General features: G+C 37.2%; 1 pseudogene; it reads left to right on the top strand.

Moving 5' to 3' along the window:
- The first annotated feature begins 238 nt into the window (after nt 1-238).
- On the top strand, nt 239-8,357 carry LOC102471089 (charged multivesicular body protein 1b-2-like; annotated as a pseudogene).
- The last annotated feature ends 12,972 nt before the right edge of the window (nt 8,358-21,329 follow it).

The raw sequence follows: 21,329 nt of genomic DNA on the forward strand, positions 1-21,329 counted from the left end.
TCTCACTCTTATGAAAGAAATAAATTTAAAATATTACACTCAACTGATCAGTCATTTAATATGTAATAATCAGATAACTTAAATATAGAAGATCATCTCTGGAGGAGAAACAGGAAGTAGGACTGCAAACTAAGGAGCCAGGTGTGCCGACTGCTCAGGACAACCACTGGGCTTTGGGTGCCCTCCCGTTCAACCTGTGCGCCTGCCCCCAGTGCCTTCTGAGAAAAGTCGTGGGATCATGTCAAATATGGAGAAACACTTATTTAACTTGAAGTTTGCTTCAAAAGAACTTAATAGGATGCCCGACAATGTAATAAAGAAGAAAAGCCTGAGAATGCCAAGATTAAAAAGGCCATTCAGAAAGGCAATACTGAAGTTGCAAGAATACATTTTGAAAATGTGATCTGCCAGAAAAACCAAGCAATCAATTTCTTGAGAATGAGCACTAGGGTTGATGCTGTGGCAACCAGAGTCGAAATTGCAGTAACAATAGGCAAAGTAACAAAATCCATGGCAGATGTGGTTAAATCTATGGATACTACATTAGGGAGCATGAACCTTGAAAAGATTTCTGCTTTGATGGACAAGTCTGAACACCAGTTTGAAACACTGGACGTTCAGACACAACACATGGAAGACAGAATAAGTAGCACTACAACCTCAACACCACCACAAGACAAAGAAGAGATGTTGCTTCCAGAGATGGCAGAGGAAGCTGGCCTTGATCTCAATCTGGAACGACTGCAGGGTTAAATAGTGTCTGTTGGCACAAGCGTTGCTTCAGTAGAACATGATGAACTATCTCAGAGACTTGTTCATCTTCGTGATGGAGTGCAATTCAAAGAACTGGTGCTTCTGTTTGCTTCACTTGCTTATGAAACATTCGTTGTACGTATATATAGATAAATTGCACTCCAATTATCACTAAAAGCACTATGTATGCCAGAGTGCTTAAACATTATCTGTATTGTTATTTATTTATTTATTTATTTATTGCTTGCCTCTAATGCATTAAGAAATTCCAGGAAAATTCCACCTTGACAGATTTTACAGTTCCGCATACTATGTGTAAAAGTGTGAGGGACATATTTTTATAGATGTCTTTGACAGAGCTAGATTTAGCTTCTTTATTAAACATCTTCTTCAGACGTCGGTCAGAAATTTAGTACCAAAGTACTAGAGAGTAAAGTACTTTATGCAGAATAAAGTATATGATCAAGTATTTTTTTCTAATACAAAGTAATTTTTAATTTCTGCAGTGACATGTGATACATGAAAATAATAGCAGGGGAAGCATGTTTACATAGCCAAAAGACCTCATTTGGTGTCAAACAACGGACAATGCCATGTTTTGTGTTTTATGTTTGTTTTTGTTTTCAAGGAAGAAATGTAGTTGACTTGGAATCTGTGTTCATCAACTTTTAAATTTTACTTTTAGTTTATTCTAATTTTAACCCAATAATTTATGATTATTATTTGAAACCCTATACATTTTTAAAATATTTCATTGATAATTTTCTGTACAACCAGAAAAATTCTGTAATATTAAATCAAAGAAATTGTCCATTTAAAAGTTTTTCTGTACTAGAGATCAGTGTCATTAAGAGTACTAGAAATATGTTACTATTCATACTTTGAAATTAAATTCCAAAACATAAAAAAGATTATCTATGGAGGATATGGATTCATTCATCAAAAAGTTTTTTTTTTTTTTTTTTTAGAGTGTTTTGTTATAGGGCGTGTGCACTTACCAGAAAGACAGAGAGACAGAGGGACAGAAAGAGATATAACCTCCCCAGGGGTAATGGCCACACCACTGTCTCTTCTCTTCAATTCTCCTCTCAGGATCTTGGGCACGCACACACATAAGCCCGGCTTGAATTTAAGCCACCGGGTCTGAGGACTTGAACCACAGTCGACTACAAAGGAATCCAACGACATAGCCATAACGCTAACTGCTCGTCCCCATCAAAAAAGTATTTAACACTGGCTTTTGGTATTCAACGCTACATTGTCTGAGTGTGAGTGCCAGACCCACTGCTTATTATATGGGTGAGGGTAGGCAAATGACTTCACTCATGAGCTTTCAGTTTTCCCATGAGCAAAATGAGAATAATAATGTTACCTACATCGTATAGTTGATGTGAAGATTAAGTGGATTAATATGTGTAATCACTTATAAAATTACATCGAACATAATAAGTGCTATATCAGGATTTGCTATCATTAGCTTGAGCAGGTATAATGTTCCTGACTCACGTATTGGTACATTTGGCTGCTATTCAATCACTGATTTCATGGGACTCTAGTCTGTGAGGAGACTGAGAGAAATGCACACACGCAAAACTGTGGTAAGAGCACTGATTGAGGAGTAACTGGAGTGTCGGCTGTGCCAAAGAAAATGTCATGCATTGAGAATGGAGAGTTTTACAGGGCCCCTGATGTACACTTCGCTGGGACAGGAAACAGGCCAATTTCATGTTCACTGTGTACGTAGTGCCAGGTCAGTTTCTGATCCATACTTGTTCATAAACATTTTGTGATTAAATGAGTAGAGGAAGGATAAGGAAGTTTACTTTTGTTTTGAAGTTTCCCTGAAAAGAAGTTTTGGGTTTAGATACATATTTTGAAAATATTTATCTTGTCACAGTGGAGACATGAGAGTAAGAGGAGCTAAATTGGAGATAAGGACGAGTTAAGAGGCCCTTTCAGAAAGTCAGGAGTCAAAGGACGATGTCTGAAGCAAGGAAATAAGAGATGAAAGGAAGAATTTAAGAGACAGTTTAGTTAGAAGAATGCACAGACCGTGTTGACTAATTTTATCTGAAATAAAGTAAAAGAGAAGTAAAAAGAAAGTCCCAGAATTGTAGTTTGGAATTTAATGGATGATGTTTCCATCAAGCAAAATAGAGAGAAAAGGTGTAAGATGCTGGTTTAAATTTGAATGTTGTGACAATAGGAGGACAGACTTGGAACTCAGAAGGCATGTACTGGGTGGAGCCATAACTTTAGAAATTCTAAATGCATCCAGTGCTGTATCAGAAAGTTTTGCTCATGACAACTGGCAAAATGAGGAGAAAAAGTATAAAAGACAAAGGTCAGAAAAACATCTACCTCCAAGAAGTGTAGAAGAGACTTTAAAGGAATAAATGAACAGAATTCAGAAAAAATAGATTTTTCTTGATCTTGATAAATGAGTGGCTGATAGTATAAAATTAACATAATATATAATATACAAATTGATAAGTGTTCAATGTATTGATCAATGATTATTGTCAACATAGTTTCAGTAAAGTAGTAAGTATCAAAATTTCATTTTAGGGGATTGGCATACAAATAACTGAATGCAATGGATCATAAGCAAGATAGGACACTCATTGAAAGTTTGGTGGTGAAGAAAAGGTCGATAAGACTCCAGCGCCTGCACATACCAGGTATTCAATAAATATCTGTTAAAGAAGCAAGTGATCTTCAGGCAAGATCATGGCAGTGGCATTACTGAGTGATAAAACAGGCACAAGCATATTTACATGTAGAAGGATATGGGGCCAGTGGAGAGAAAAAAAAAGTGTAGTATATATGTTTGTGCATGTGTGTGTGTGTGTGTGTGTAGAGGAAAAATATGTATAGATGTTTGTGCATATATCTGTGTATGTGTATACATATATAATAAATATAATATTTATATATTTATTATTATTTTAAAATAATTGCAGTTTCCTAGACTATGCCTTCTAGTTTTGGCCTGATATTAAAAATTTGAAATAAGCGTTTCTATGTCTCAATACATAGACCATACAATTCATTTTGCTTGAGAAAAATGTCAGAGTTAGAGCTGTGAAGAGACTTTTAAATGTTAACGTATTTGTAAAGTGGATCAGGAAATTGCGAGCACTCACATGATGGTTCTTTGTCTAAATTGGGGAGCATCATGCTAAGGGTAAGAATGGCAGGCAGGCAAGGCACTTAAAGGACTGAGGCGAATGATGAGAATAACTTTTGAGATAATGGTAAATGGAACTGTTATGGGGCACCTGGACCAGCTGACACAGAGCACCTGTTTGGCTTTAGGTATCAAAAGTCTCAGTGGGACAAATTGCAGAGTTGTTTCTTCCATCTACGTGCAATAGTCCAGCTATCTTCACAGAAGGAAGGTGTGTGGACTGACAATTTCCTAGGGTTCTTACATGTGGATCTATGGAAAGACAGTTGTACAGGGACATAGAAGTTTCCACCACCCCTATGCAAAGGTCCCTTTACTAGTGTACATAGTGAGGGTTCTCATTTGAAAGAGAAGAAAATAAAATGAGAAGCTTGTTGAAAGATTTAGTGGTAATGAAGTAGAAAAATAATTGCAGTTTCCTAGACTATGCCTTCTAGTTTTGGCCTGATATTAAAAATTTGAAATAAGCATTTCTAAGATGCAGCATTTCCAGGGCTTCCCAGATGTGAGGGGTCACACAGTGGGGTGGCAGTGTTCACTGGAAGCGAGCACTGCAAGGGTGCAGAGACACCAGATCCAGGATGTGGAGGACACGTGAAGCAACTTGGAGAAGGTGACCTGAAACTTTAAAAGATGATTCAGAAAACCAATTAATTCTACATCTAGGAAAAGAGTTCAGAAGCTGCAACCAGATATACAAACAATGTGAACAAACCACTTCTCAACGTCTATATAATGGTTAATCATTTCAGCTAATAATTTCATTAGTACATTTGTCCTGAAGATGAGAAAATTAAAAATATTATACAGTGAGTATTTTTATTTTTTTATATGTTCTGGGATTTATTAATATTTACTCTTTTATATATAGTTTAGCATTGTTCTGTTCAGGTATATGCATAATGCGATATGTATGCATGTGTCTATGTGTGTATGTACATATACAGAAATACGTAATTAACTATGATTCAATATTTAAAGCTTTATTTCATTAAGGCAAAACCTACAGAGGAGTAAACACTTCCATGTATATGTGAAAGTCTCGTTGGGGCAAATTGCAGAGTTGTTTCTTCGAGATTCTTAAAATATACTATGCTTATCTAGAGTGAGTATACGGCAGCCCGAATGAACTTCATAGCTGGTCGTTTTTATGTATGAGGTGACCTCAAAAGGTTCCTGGAAAACTGATATTAAAGTATGAGTTTATTTTGGTGTGAAGAAATTTTGAAACGCTTGCATAGTTTCTCATAGTACGCATTTTGCATGAACTGCCTTGAGGACCCTCTCATAAAAGGTGATACCTGTTGTTTTAAAAAATCCTTAAACATACCATTGACAGTAGCAAGGAGGATCCTGAAAAAAATGTTAAAATACAGAGGTTCCTTTTGATATGGGCACCACATTTAAGAGCCTGCCACAGTGTAGTGTTGACATGGTAGGCTGACAATTTTCCTTCCTCATGCTCAGTTTGCAGCCTTTCTCTGTGCTGAAAACCTGACCGGCTCTTTCTACCTGCAAATCTACAATCTCCTGAAACAATATTTGCTCAAATAGCATCAGTCTATCCTAGATAAAAATACTCTAGCCTTCCTCACAAGAAATAGTGTTATTGCAAGTTTGAACTATTGAAAAAGTAATATTGCCTCCAAGGGGGTATGCCGTCTTAATAAGACATATCTTCGAGACAAGGAAAAATGTACTTTTCAAATCCTACATGCGTTATAAACCACCACTTACGAAACCTTTGTTCTAAAGTGGTGCCAATTTTACCTGAGGCAGGCATTTTACTGCATTTAAAAGGTCTCCAAGGATGCTAAGGAATCTTAGGTGAACCTGAAGGCCTGGTGGATATAATGAAAACTAAAGTTTCTGTTTTGTGAAGTTTTCTCAAGGCTTTTCTCCTGGGTATTGAAATGCAACTTTCATTTTCGTAGTCTAACTTCACCGTGTAGTGCTGGCAGAAATTTTAGGAAGAGAAATAGCTGGTGGATGCAATAAACTAAAAAATAAGACTCTCTCCTCACTCACCTGCTGGTCTACAGAAGGCACTGGTGGTACAAAATATTGTTAATCTAATTAAAAATACATGCCGGCCATCTACACCAGTGAGAGACTGATGTTATTTTTGGAATCTTTTAACTTTTGCAACTTAGTTAGTTCTAGAAAAAAGTATTACCAAACAAATAGCTACCAACATGTATTTTTTCTCCCTTTTTAAAATTTTCTCTTTCCTCGTTTGATAGTACCGTGTTTTATCTAAATTCATTGGATAAACCAATTCACACCAGTCACACAGGGTGCTGATTGCTGTACTGCTTCCTGTATTGCTCTTCCCAGAGGTACTTTCTCTTAATCTTGGTTTTTTCATTTATCCATCCAAAAACATATTTTTGAGTATTTACTATATGCCCCACCACTGTTCTAAGCTCTAAAAATACAGAACGAGAAAGACCTTAAAGGTCCCTGCTGCTGCAGACTTTGTTTATATTTCAGTGGTGGGGAGATCTACACTGAAAGGAATTTCGTAATATCCATACACATGATTGAGTGGTAAGTGCAGTAAAGAAATTAAACAGGGTAAAAAGGTAGAGAATGATTGATTGGCTTCAGGTGTATGCTCCAGACATCAAAATTGGAAAATAAGCTAGGTTGATTATTTACACACATCTTAAATATCAACTTTAAAAATCTGAATAAAACTGCTTTTATCCATTTGATATTAGAGTTGACCGAAAACGAATAGTAACAAAAATAAACATGACAGCAGTGTAATAGAGGGAAATCATACTGCGGAATTTGTTTCTGATTTGGCACTAAAATTTACTTTTGATAGAGAAATTGACAAAACATCTTTAGTGATAAAGAAAGTTGTGTAAATGAAGCACTACGTACTTATGATCTGGACTGTCCAATACAGTGTCACTGGCACACACAGATTCTAACTACTTGAAATGTGACTAGCTTGGGTTGGCAGGTGTCGTAGTGGTTAAGGGTGCTAGACTCTTATATGGCCGACCATGGTTCAAGTCCCAGACCTGGTGGCTTGCTTTCTCACTTTCTCTCTCTCTCTCTCTCCCTCTCTCTTTTTCTCTCTCACTCTGTCCCTCTCCAGTCAAATTAAAATAAATAAATAAATAAATAATAAATGAAGTTAAATAAAATAATTCTTTTAAACAACAACAAAAATGTTACTTGCTTAAATTGACCTGTGTTGGAAAAGTAAAATACACACTGAATTTCAGTTATTTATGAGGAAAAAAATTATAAAATATCTCATTCATTTTTTAAAGATGTTTGCCACATGGCACCTGTGCTTTCCAGATGGAAATAGAGAGAGACAGTGAGAGGAAAAGTGAGAAATTACCCTCCACCCTGGAAGGATTGCTACATGCAAACCTATATCCTCCATTCTTTTTCTGGAAATTTGGGCACACAGGCACACACACACTAAGCATGATTTTCAAGCTACCAGGTCTGGGACTCAAACTGCAGTCAGCATGTGTGAGTCTAGCACCTTAGCCACTACACCAATATCTCATTAATCTAAACATTGATAGCATGTTGGAATGACGGCATTTTGGATATATGCTGTAGCTGGAATATTAACATTAATTTCATTAATTTTGTTTTTAGTTTTTGCCATAAGTCATGTACACTTACCAGAGAGAGAGAGAGAGAACATGAAAGTGAGAAAGCACCTGACCCTCTGCTCACGGGGGCATGGCCACACTACAATCTCTTCTCCACTCTTCTCAGGATTTTAGGCATGCCTGCACACACACACCTGGTGTGATTCTCAAGCTGCCAGGTCCAGGTCTTGAACCATGAAGCTGGCCATGTGGGAACCAGAGCTTAACTTCCATACTACCTCCTGGCTCTTAGTTTTATCTTTTTCAAGTTTTCAAAATATGACTTCTAGAAAATTTAACATTTCCTATGCAGTTCACATTACTCTAATGGGCAGTGCTGTTGGGCAAAGTTACTATGGCCTTAGACGGGGGTCGGCAAGCTTTTGCTATGAAGAGTCAGATGGTTAAGTATTTCAGACTTTGTCCAACACAGATATTATGCATGCAGTTACATGACATTTAACATATAACCATTTAAAAATGGAAAAGATACTTTTAGGTTGCAGGTCATATGAAAATAGACAATGGGCAGATTTGGCTGTTGGCTCCTCCTGTCCCAGAGTGGATTGGAAAGATGAAGGGCTTTGTAGCCCTGGGGTCAAATATTGATTCTGCCACTGAGGTAAAAAGACATCAGGCCAGATATTTATCTTCTCAATCTCTTTTTTCTTCATTAGCAGAATGGCAGTATTAACATCTGTCTCGTAAAGAATGTTCTAAAGATTCAGCAAGGTTTGGTGGAATTGGTTTGTAAACCTGACAAGGTGTCCATTCCTTATTTCTAGCAAAGTGTGATACTGTCAATAAATACTGGTGTGTTTGGAAAGCACTTTTCTATTCTTTTCAAGTTTATTTATTTATAGCCTCTGACAGAAAAGAACAGAGAAATCAGGAGCTCTCAACAGGGTCTTCACATTGCATCTGCACTAATTCAGCCTGCTTGGATTAGAGACACAGCCCTGGCTCCTAGAGGTCCTGGGAAGTGAACCCAGGACATTTTCCTTGGAGTCCTATTGCCTTACTGCTGCGCCACTGCCTGGCCCCTTGAAGAGCAGTTCCAAGGAAAACACACACACACACACACACACACACACACAGATGATTTTTTAAAAAATAGCGAAAATGGGTCACATTAATTGTTAGGGAACAACAAAATCTATACTTTTTTTATTTGTGAGTCCTCATCACCTATAAAAAATGTGCAGTCTCTTAAATCTGATGTCTAGCCAAGTGTCAGGGCTGGTGAATGGAACAAACACTTTCTAATGGTGAAATTTTAAACACCTAGGTTAGGGAATATCTTTGAACATAAGTTGTAACTGAAGTCTCTCATAGCAGGCTATGTAGAAAATAGCTTTAATATCAAGTAGGTTGGAGCACTGCTTCTTAGTGTTTTGTAGTAGTAAAGAATTGTTAGATCTCCACATGCTGCTAGTACTCACATGTTGAGGGGAAAAAATTAAAATTAAAAAAAAAAAACTTCCCCAAATTCTGGAAATACTTTATCTTTTGGTTTTAGTAATCACAAAAATCAGAAGTAATTCTGACAAGTATCTATAAATAACAGTGTGTATGAGACAAGTCATGAATTCGGGGAGAGCAGCCTGTGATGAACACATGGACCGCAGTACCTCTGTGAGCCCTTCGGGCACAACCAGTCCATATGCATCTGTATGTTATCAATACTATGAGATGAGTTCATGAGAAATTTAGAGTTCATTTTATTCCCATGGCAATGCTGACTTAGACTACACTCCACCCCCATCACTTCATGCTGATTTTTGTTGCCGTATACTCTGAACTATTACAGCAGTATCTGTTTATCTTCCTCAATTCTATAATCCAATTTCAATTTCTAAGAATGTCTGTCTTTCTGTATGTATTATATCACAATGTCACTATAGGATTTTGGTCTTTTGCTTACCATTGTAGTTCAACACTGATACTAAACATCCCTGCGCACTGATCTCAGACAGAGGTCAAGGCAGGTGACAAAAGCATTCCCTGCTGACCCCTGTTTTCAGTCATTCATAGCCTAAATGAAACTAAAGTTGGGTATTGAGTCTAAACAGGTGACTAAATAGGTGTCCCTTGATAACTTTCAAGAACTTACCAGTCCTTACAATGTGAAATTGTTTAACCAAGTCTTAAGACTTCGGGCCCAAATGGTGGTGCAGTAGTAGAATGCAAGACTCTGCAAGACAATTTCATATGTGAAGGTTCTCAGTCCGGGTTCAGAGACCTCCCTGAGTATGCCAGGCACACATTTGTCCATGATCCAGGGGGACAGTGTGGCATTTGAGTCCTGTTGAGAGACCTCTGTCTCTATATCTGTCTCTACCTCTTATGCTCATTAAATAAACAAAGTTTAAAAAAAATTCAATGCTTGGACTCGCAGGTGGCAAGGAAGTTAGAGCTGGATCCCACATGGCCAACTTTGTAGTGTGAGTTCCAAACCTGGTGGCTTGAAAATTACACTGGGCACATGTGTGTGTGCCCGAATTCTTGAGAGGAGACTGAAGGAGAAGGAACTGTTGTGTGGCCCTCCTCCCTGGGGGGTGATTTTTCACTTTATCTCTCTCTCTGTCTCTCATTCTCTCTCTCTGTCTAGTTAGCACATGTACCCTATAACAAAACAGAAAAATAAATAAATGGTTTTAGGTATTTTAATCAAAATATTAAAAACAATACTTTGAGTGGGAAATCAACTCAAGCTATAAGTTTTCACATTAACAATCACAATTATACTGTTTGTCTGTGAGCATTTATTTAATTCCTAAAACATACCACAGCTCCAAGTATTTCTTTGTTACTCAAAGCCATTCAATTACAAAGAAGGGAGGTCATTCAAAATAGAACTCATTCTTCTATCAAACATAATTTCTGCTGGAAATTTATTCTTATTAATTAATCTGGTTTTATGTTTAAGTAAAGAGTATGTCACTTTATCCTGTAGAGAAGATAAGCCAGATTTCTTAGATTCAAAATCTGGAGTTTCCACTTATATTGTATAAACTTAGCTTCTCTGATTTCCATTTTTTCATTTCAAAATAGGGATAATACTAGTGCATACATTATAGAGTTATAGTGAGGTTGAAATTAGTTCTTTATTTTATTTTTTTAAAGATATTTTTGCTATAGGGTGCGTGTGCTTGCCAGAGAAACAGAGAAAGACAGATAGAAAGTGAGAAATGACCCCCTACTAGGAGGCGGGGGTAGAGGGGAATGACCAGGCTGCAATTCCTTCCTATCTATTCTCCTCTCAGGATTCTGGGCATGTGAGCACATACAGCTGGCGTGAGTTTTAAGCCGCTGGGTCAGGGACCTGAACTGTGGTCAATCAAGGTCCAACATCTTAACCACTACACCACTTTCTAGCACAAAATTAATTAGTTTTTTAAAGTTCTTAGAAATATATCTATCACAGAAGAAGTTCCTATAAGTAGATTCTAATTAAAATAAAGAAAGAGAAGGACCGGAATGATCCAAGGTAATTAGTATGACTGTATATCCTCCTAATTAGGAAGCATTATAAGAACTCCTATTTTCCTACTTTAGTAAGGAAAGAACTGACCTTCAAAGTACAGGGATGTATCTAAGAATATACAGCTAATTAAACACAGAATTGTATTAAAATTTGAATGTTCTGGGGGCCGGCAGGTGGCAAGGTGGTTAAGGGTGCTGGACTCCCACGTGGCTGACCACTGTTTGAGTCCCAGACCTAGTGGCTTGCTTTCTCACTTTCCTACTCTTTCTTTCTCTTTCTCTCTGTCCCTCTCTGGTCAAATTAAAATAAACAAATAAAAAATAAACAAAGTTAAGTTAAAAATAAATAAATGAATAGGCAAACAAATAAAAACTTGAATGTTCTACTCCCCAACTCAATGCTTATTTTGGTGTACCCACATTGACAACATTAAAATGTTTAGAATTGGGACTAGCAGATGGTGTAATGATTATGTCTCTGGACTCCCTCATAGTTGATCGCCATTGGAGTCCCAGACCTGGCAGCTTAAAAACTCATGCCAGGCCTGTTGCATATATTTGCAAAATCCCAAGAGAAGAATGGAGGAGAAGGGATTGTGGCATGGCTATATCCTCCCGGAGTGGGGGGTAATTTCTCATTTTCTGTCTGTCTCACACATGTGCCCTATAGCAAAAATCTCTCTAAATAAAAAAATAAATAGAATAGAATAGATGAAAATGTTTACAACCAAATGTGCTTGGTTTCAATTGCTTTTTATTTATTTTGTTTCTAGGCTACAAAAGGTTACAAGAAAAGAGGACATATTATGATTGTAAGAACAGGACTTCACACACCTCCAGTTATGGTTCCCAAATATAATTCAGGATACTTGCTTGCATTTGAGTTAAGAAAAGCAACATTTATTTATTTATTTATTTTTCATCTGTATGTCCCAAATTTTACATAGAGCATAATTATAGGAAAAATTATGTGTTGTTCACATGAATTTAAAATGTAACTGGGCATCCTATTTTAATGTACCAAATCTATCATCCCTCCCTGGTCCTCCAAAGATGACTTAATAAATGAATATAAATTGGTAAATAATTCCCACATACAAAAATAGTACAAAACAAAAATCTAAACTTATTATTTTTTTGGTGTATGAATGAGTCAGAAAAGTGTCATATTAGTAAAGAACAGCTGTCATTATTACTACCTCATCTTGACTTAAATATATTTGTAATATTCATAATAATATCTAACTTTGAATACTTTCCATGTTCTAGATACCTTATAGTAAATGTATGGGTTGTCTCATTTAATGCTCACACAAGCTAGTTTTCAGAGTGCTGTTATTATTCCCATCGTATGTGAGCTGGATAAGTCAGTTTGGGCTAATATCTGGCAGTAATTTATTTATGACTTACACTGTGTCTTTTGGGGTAAGCTGCAGTCTTGTGCCATTGGACCAGGTACAGGGAATGGCCTCGCTCCAGGACATTCTGAGTCTGTAGCAGAGGTTAAAGAAATCATGGACAAATTATGGCATAGCTCTTAATGCTACTGTTTTGTTTGTTTAAAGATTTTTGTCATAGGGTGATCTCCAAAGAGACAGAGACAGGTGGAGAGAGAGAAAGCGAGCAATCACCCTCCCCAAGGGGATGGCCATACTGAATCCCTTCTTCTCCTCTCAGGACTTTGGGCACGCACACTCACATGCCCATTGTATTTCAAGCCGCTGTGTCCCAGACTCAAAATGCAGTCAGCAATGTGGAAATCCAGCACCTCAACCACCACACCACCTGCTGGTGCCAGTGCTACTGTTTTTAAGTGACACATTGTCTCATGTCTTCAGACCAAAGCCTGAAGACAATGGGGCAGCAGAGTATAACCTTTTCCTAGGATGAAGTGCAGATATTTTGACCCACACAATCTACCCTGCAAAGAAGTTGGAGTAACAAGAAGTTAAGAGATTCCCCTCTGTCACAGAGTAACTAATGGAGTCTACAGCCTATTTTAGCCCCTCTACTACTCTCCTTCTTTATATGTGGGGGTGAAAAATGGACACTCTCTATACCTGTTAGAATAAATACTGAGCATGTTGGATGACAAGAGAAGACTTTCAACTGTGTGATATCTTGCTCTTGGCTGCCTCACTGTGAAGCCAGCTGCAAAGGTAACAGTAGGTCATGTCAGGGACATTGCTTTCTGCACGAGATACAATGCAATAATTGAAATAGAATGTCTTTTTAGTTGTGTATATACAGTTTTTAAAAATGTATAAACAGTGTCCTGAACTTTAAATAAGATCCATTAGCAAGGCTCAGACACTATTAGCCAGTAAAATGACATTCAGGTCCCGGATGTTTGTACACTTTTTCCTCGTGAGTTCCATGATTGCCACTGAGTGGTTACACCTCCTTTACCAAGCTGAATAATACATCACACTTAAACTGACACTTCACCAGAGACAAAGTGCTTCTGCAAGGCCTTGAAGAGCCTGAGCTATTGAAAATGAATGGATATTAAAGTGAAATATTAGACCACATAGTGGAGCATGGCTAGTTGCATAAGAATGTTAAAATGATGTTATTGGCAAGTTGGAGAACACAATAAGGAGAAAATGATTATAACAGCTAGTAAAAAATGATGTCTTATGAAAAATTCATTTATTACATAAAGGTTTTGTTCATAATTGTAACCATTTTTTCATTGTGGTAAGGAAACATAAATCTTTTTTCCTTTTATGCTTAGGTGATTTTTTTTTTTAACATCCCTTCAAAACTTAGATCTATTTGCATTTCTTTAATTGATGAGAGAAATAAATTTTACTAAAATCATCATCAAGTGAAACAAAAATTTGCATAGAACATGTCTGAAAGGAGATTCTGAAAACCCTTGCTTGGTTGTGTAATTCTACAACTGTATTTTATGGCACATAATTTTTCCATAAATAGCCACTTCCTTTTCAAGCATTTAAGATATCTAGAGCAAGACGTTATTGATGCAGCATTTGGAAAAACCCCTTTTGGTCCAAACTTGAATTTTTTTCTTCCATAAATGCATATCAATCTTGAAGATCAGATTGATGTTGGGTTCCATATTATATTCTACATTCTTTTTTAAGCAGGGCAAGGAATGTTTGTGAGTCAGTATGTTTTTGTATAGTTTGGCCTTTTTTTAAAGTTTCTCTCTTTTATGAGTGATTGAAAGAGACAGACAGCACTCCCAACAGGGCCCTTACACCACAACCATCCCCCAGCTTCAGCCAGCTCTGGATCATGGGCATAGTGTGCACCCAGGTGTTCAGGGAAGCTTCTGCATGCATAAACGGCATGGATGGATTATTGAAACCTTCCTGTGTGGCTCAGCCTTGCAGAGTGTTGCATTACAACTGAATCACTGTCTGACTTCTACATGGCCCTTTCTATAAAATAAACTTAACATAGAGAACAGTACTGATGGGCCTAAAGTTATGTGTTTGAATACATTCTCATGTCCTTCATTAAAAAATGTTCATTTAAAAAGATGTTTTAGGGGCTGGTGGATGCCGTGGTGGTTAAGGGCACTGGACTCCCACATGGCCAACCATGGTCCGAATTCCGGACTTGGTGATTTGCTTTCTCACTTTCACTCTCTCTTTCTCTCTCTCACTCTGTCCCTCTCTTGTCAAATTAAAATAAACAAATAAAGTTAAATAAAATTTTTTTTCAGAGGTTTTTGCTATAGGGCACGTGCACTTGCCAGGAAGACAGAGAGAGACAGAAAGTAAGAAATTACCCCCTGGGGGATGGCCACATTGCAATCCCTTCTCCTCCATTCTCCTCTCAGGATCTTGGGCATGCACACACATGTGCTCGATGTGAGTTTAAGCCACTGGGTCTAGGACTCGAACCACAGTCGACTACACGGGAGTCCAGTGACATAGTCATTACGTTAAGTGTTGGTCCCAATAAAATAATTCTTTAAAAAATGTTTTACATGTCTTAGATTTGTTGTGCCTAAGGTGATGGTTAGTTAAGAGAGGAATGGAGCAGAGCAATTGTTCCTGACCTTAGCTCTTACTGGAATCACCTGCAAAGAGTTACCAACTCCTGCTGCCTGAGGTGTGTTCGCAGTATTTCTGATTTAACTGGTTTGGAGTGCAGCCTGGGCACAGGATTTTCTGACTTCACAGATGATTCTTCATATACTGCTTCAATGAGAATCACTAGAATCAGAATTGAGAGGAAAGAGCACATTGATCAAGAGTGGCACAGGCAGGGATCCTATGGAGGTATTAATGGTCTCATTCTTTCCTTGCACAACTGCCAGTAACTTGTTACCCCTTTTCTTTCCTTCTTGCTAGTGTATTCCTTCCCTCTTTATCCATAATATGTGCGTGTGTATATTTTAGAGTTTATTTAATTCTCCCATAAATTAGAGAGACAGGAACCTTCGACATGGTCTTGACACTGTGCTTCATCTCTAGTTTCAACAAGCTCTTAATCATGGGCATTCGTGTGTTTTCACTTTCAGTGAGGTCTCTGGTTGCAAGTCTGGAACCTTCTCATGTGGATCAGCCTTGCAGAATACTGCATTTTACTGTGCCACCAGTTAGCCCTCTCTGTCATTTATTGAGTCTTCCCTATTGCATGACAAACTAAGTGCCCTACCTAGATTCACAAATCTCATTGGGAATTCAGGTCAAGTTAAGTAAATCATGATAAGGCCAAAAACCTACAAAGGTGTTTAGGTAAGACACTGTCCTGAGACTGCACATAGGCACAAAGAAATTAAGATGGATGACAGGAGGAAAGTGAAAGGGTCTTCACCGAATTCTGTACCAATTCCTCTGCACTGAGACAATGTCCGTTTTGCAGAAGAACCATTTCTCCTTTTTATGAATAACTTTGCTTTTTGTAGCCATCCTTTCTGTTTTCCATCTTCACCTCCATGCATATTTTTGCACCAGAATTATTTTACTAACTTAACATTGCTTTTCAATAATATTCCTGGTCTAATGTATGTCTATTTTATATAATTAAACATTTGTCTAGCAGTCACATGGATTATAAACACATGGATTATAAACATATGGATTATAAGTGGTTAGAGAGTGAAAAACTATGGAATGGAAACAAACTGGAAATATCATGTGATATTGATATGATATGGCATGGATGGATTATCTATCTATCATCTATAGTTGAAAACATGAGAATGAAATTCATCTCCCTCATATTTTGTTCTATATCTCATTAGGAAATTTAGTCATCTCAGAATTACGATTTTATGTATAGTACTAGAAGTAGCATATTTTGGTTTCGTGTCCCCTGTTTGTTGCTAGTAGACCTCATGGACAATTTTCATCCAGAGAATCACTGAGTTTACTGTCAAAGAGGAAGCCACAAAACCCTGTCTCCGTCTAAGAGATTTCAGTAACAGTACCTTTTACCAATGAATGGTAACAAAAATACAGTATGAGACCATATGGTTTATTTTCTAACAGTTAAGCCAGAATGTGCTTATTGCTATTAAAGTCAGTTGAGAAATCAATTAAATCCCTGGGGCTTCCATTGTTTTAAACATTTGCTAATGCCTCTACTAGAAATATTTTTCATAATACTTCAGCAAGGTTTTTTTCCCCACTTCTGGAATAACTGTGTGCTTGAAAACACTGAAATTTCTTTCTTCTTTATCTTTTTTTGGCCTGAAGATACTCAGGAAAACCCAGATGTTATGCTAAACTTAACGTCTTTAAAATTATGGTGTTTTCATGGATCAGGAGGTGGCTTGCTATTTAAGGAGCTTGACTTCCACATGACCCACCACAGTTCAAGACCTGGACAGAGCTGCTTGAAAATCACACTGGAGTATGTGCATGGGTGCCCAAAGTCCCAGGAGGAGAATGGAGGAGAAGGATTTGAGGTATGGGCATCTCTTTGGGAGGTGACTTCTCATTTTCCCTCTCACTGTCTCTCTGTCTCTCTCTGGTGAGCATATGCACCCTATGACAAAAAAAAAAAAAAATCCTGTGTTGTCTCTCTGAATAGTCATTCTTTTTCTAAATAACCAAGATCCAGTTTGTACCTACAGAGGAAGATCTGGTTATCTTGGGATAAAAGCTGTTTTAGTAAAACAGGTGAAGAAGCATGTATGTGTGTTGGAATCCATGAATCATTACATGGGTTTAAAATGTTACCTGCAAACAGCTGAGGCTTTGCACCAACCCTAAGCCTTCAAGTCAGTGTTGAAGAAACACTGGCTGCACTCATGAGACCGCAAGAGATACCGAGTCATATACTGCCATCTCTTAGACATGTTTCTGAAAATGCAGTGATTTGCATTTATTCATAAAGAGGCTTAATGAGTAAGTAGAGTTGGAATTAGTAGTGATGATAATGATAACAGTGATAAAATGTGAACCTTAGTTTATTTTCAACACTTCATATTACCTAATAACAGCACCTCACAGAATAACCTGTCAGAGCCGAGGAGCAACATGCAACCCTTAGAAGCCCTTTGGCTTGGTTTTACCCATGCCCTCGTTTGTGAATCTCAGATGGTGTTGTCCTAAAAGTATTAATTTTGTTCTAAGATCATGGGATGCTGTTAACTCAGTTGTTAATAATTTGAAACCAATTGCATCTGATACTGCAAATTTGTAACTTCTTTTTCAAATGGTTGTTGATAATACTGCAAAACAAAACTATGGTACTTTGATAATCTTTCTTATGAAAAAAAGTTAAACATTTAAACTAAGTGTTGAAAGTGAAGAGTTTCTAGAGACCACAGTGAAAGTTGTGGCAGTAAGTTAGGTAAACTGAGGTTTGAGGGAAATGCCAAGAATCAGGACAAAGGGGAAAATAGTAAATAATTTGTGAGATTAGCCATTGTATATAGCACTAAACAAAGAAAGTTTGTTTTTAATGCCAGAGGGCACATGAGCACATGTGAGAGAGGGAGTACTCTGACAGCAATGGGACTGGCTCATGCCTTAATCCTTTTTTCTCCAATTCTCCACCCCTTCAGGATCCTGGGCACACAGGCAAATGCTTCCAGCGGGTGGCCACCAGGGCTGAGATTTGAACTCTGCTTGACCATATGGGATCTGGCTTTCTCTGCACAGCACTTAACTGCTGTGCTATGGAGAAGACCCTAAGTGAAAAATTTTGATATAAAAATTTTATCCTATTTTCCTAGCAACGAAATATCTTATAATCTTGAATTTCAATCAATGGGTCAAATTCAATATAATAAGAGTAGAAATAATGAAAATATAGCAATCTTCTATGGAAGCTATAATCTCTAAATACAATTGTGTGAATTCATTTTAATCACAGAAATTTGTCTCATGGAAGAACACTTGGTCCATATTCATATTAATATGGTACACAACCAACTGTCAGATAGTGCTTACTAATTTTGAAAATGTTACCAGTCAGTTAACACTTAAAAAAATACATACAGGGGCTGGCAAGTGGCATGGTGGTTAAAGGTGCTGGACTCCCATATGGCCGACCACGATTCAAGTCTCAGACCTGGTGACTTGCTTTTTCACTTCCTCTCTCTGTCTCTGTCTCTCTCTCTGATCAAACTGGAAAATAATAATGATAATAAAAATAAATAAAGTTAAATAAAATAATTCTTTAAAAAAATACATACAATTGCTTAACCTATTCAACTAAACCTATTTTTAGGTTGTTGAAGAGATTATTTTCTGGATAGTTTGGCCAATTAAAGAAAACTATAAACATTCTAAGGTTTACAAACACTATAAAATTCTTAAATCATAGGGATTTTTCTTTCCTCCAGCAATTGGCTTTGGCAGTTGTAAAATTGATTTTTTTGGGTGGCTTGAATCTGATCCAGCATCCCAGCTAATTGGAAAACCATGCTGGTGATATAGCATGTCTTTAAAGTAGGCAAGATAGCAGACAGTCTCTCAAGCAAATTAAAAGCTAACAAGCCCAGTTTGGGCATGTTTGACAGCAGCACTTAAAATGCAAAGGGAAAATGGACAAAGTTCTATTACTCTGACAAAGGCAGTATATTATACATCTCTATTTCCATTTCATAGGGAATCCTATAATCATATGCCTTTCAGCTCATGGTCTCTTATTAAAGCAAAGCCTCCTTTCTCTAGTACCTTTATAAAATCTTCTCTCTCACTAACATTGTTGCCCTCCTTAACAAAAACAATTATTTCCTGGCATCTCTTTTCTTCACGTTATCTCTATTGCATATCCTGGGTTTAAATGATCTAGGATATAATTAAACTGGTGGAGAGGAGACTCCCACACCTGTGACTCAATCTCACTGCCCTTGGAGGCTAAATTGAATCAACTGGCATGACAACAGAGCCCAAACTTTACTTGTGTCAGAGAAAGTGAGAGCATTTCCTCCAATTTGTTTAGTCAGCATGGAAATGAGACATGATAGCCAAATTGGTGGATCAGAATTCTCTTTCCTCTCTGCAAATATTGTGGAGTTTTCATCAGAAAGGATACTTTCATTAGTTCAAATAAGAAATTTCAGTGAGATCACAGGACACTTCTTTACTGTTCTATAACGGGAAAATAAAAAATCATAATAAATTCAAGGGTTAGATTTGGTTGGTCAGCACAGAATTGCTTGCCTTGGAGTAAATAAAGAAGTTTGTCATTGTTAGTCTGAATAAATATTTCACAGGATTTATTCTACTTTGATGACTTTTTAGTCATCAAAATCATCACCTCTTGGGCCAGCTCTGTAGCCTAATGGCTAAGAGAGCCAGATCCCTTGTGAAAGATCACGAGAGCCAGATTCCTTGTGAATGACCACTGTTTGAATCCCAGCTCTGGAAAAAACATACCAGGTGGGTAAATCCTGACAGAATGGAGAAATAAAGAAGGGACTGTGACATTTCCATGCTCCATTGGGGTGTATTTTCTCTCTCTTGCTCTCTCCCTCGCTCTGTTTCTATATGGCAAGAGCACGTACCTTCTGGCAGTTATGAAAAACAACACCTCTTTAGGTTTTTCTTTAGTGTATAAAATACACTAGGCTTTTATTATTCTTCAAAATCTATGTATTTTGTTAATAGTAACTAATATTTTACTCATTTTGTATTGCATATCATAAACAGGGCATGTAGTAGACACTTGGAAAATATTGATAAACTGGTTGTTTTCATAGACCCATGTCACCATTTATTTTATTGAGTGATCAGGACTTTTCCATTGTTTTTTGTTTTGCTTTTAGAGGTTTTTGCTATAGGGCACAGATGCTCACTAGAAAGACAGAGACAGAGAGACAGAAAACGAGAAATTACTCCCCCAGGGGCGATGGCTACACCACAATCCCTTCTCCTCCATTCTTCTCTCAGAATCTTGGGCACACACGCACGCACATGCACCTGGCATTAGTTTAAGTCACAGGGTCTGGGATTCGAACCATGTTGAAGACATTGGAGTCCAGTGACATTGCCATTGCGCCAACTGCTGGTCCCATCCATTGTTATGACTTATTTAGTACATGAAACATTTGGAAATATTTTCTGGACCTTTCTGGTAATTCATTTGATTCTGATATATTCTTCATATTCATTTTCATCCTCCAGCAATTTGAAAAAAAATATATATGTGTATGTGTGTATGTATGTGTGTGTATATATATGTGTGTGTGTATATATGTGTATGTGTATATATATATATGTGTGTGTGTGTGTGTATATGTATGTGTATGTGTATGTGTATATATATATATATATATATATATATATATACACACAGTCTCTCAAGCAAATTAAAAGCTAATAAGTCCAGTGTGGGCATGTTTGACAACAGCACTTAAAATGCAAAGGGAAAATGGACAACATATACACACACACTCAACGCTATTATTCAGAGATCAAGTCACTTACGGAAAGTCTACCTAGTGAAGAGTTTTCAAAGAGTTTTCATTTATCATCGAATAATGTTATTGTTTTAGACACAACTTCTCTTGGGGAATCTGTTAGTTCAAGGAGATAGCACTTCAGAGCTCTAGTTTTCTATTCTTATGTTCAAAGCTTACGAAAGAAATGCCTGCCACCAGAAATATAGGTAGAAATACGCATTTGCTAAGAAAAAGCTTAAGACAAAAAATGCTTAAGACCTGACTTTATCCAATACAGAATACATGCACTTCTTTTCAATGCATCATCTTGATTTAACATAACTCACACGTGTAATAAAATAAAGTGAAGAAACAGGCAGAGAGTTCATGCTTAGCATGAATTTTTGCTTTCTATATGTTGCCCTTTATGTTTTATACATTTGTGAGA

The sequence above is a fragment of the Tupaia chinensis genome, unplaced genomic scaffold, assembly GCF_000334495.1.
Source record: "Tupaia chinensis unplaced genomic scaffold, TupChi_1.0 Scaffold139341_1, whole genome shotgun sequence".
NCBI lineage: Eukaryota > Metazoa > Chordata > Mammalia > Scandentia > Tupaiidae > Tupaia > Tupaia belangeri.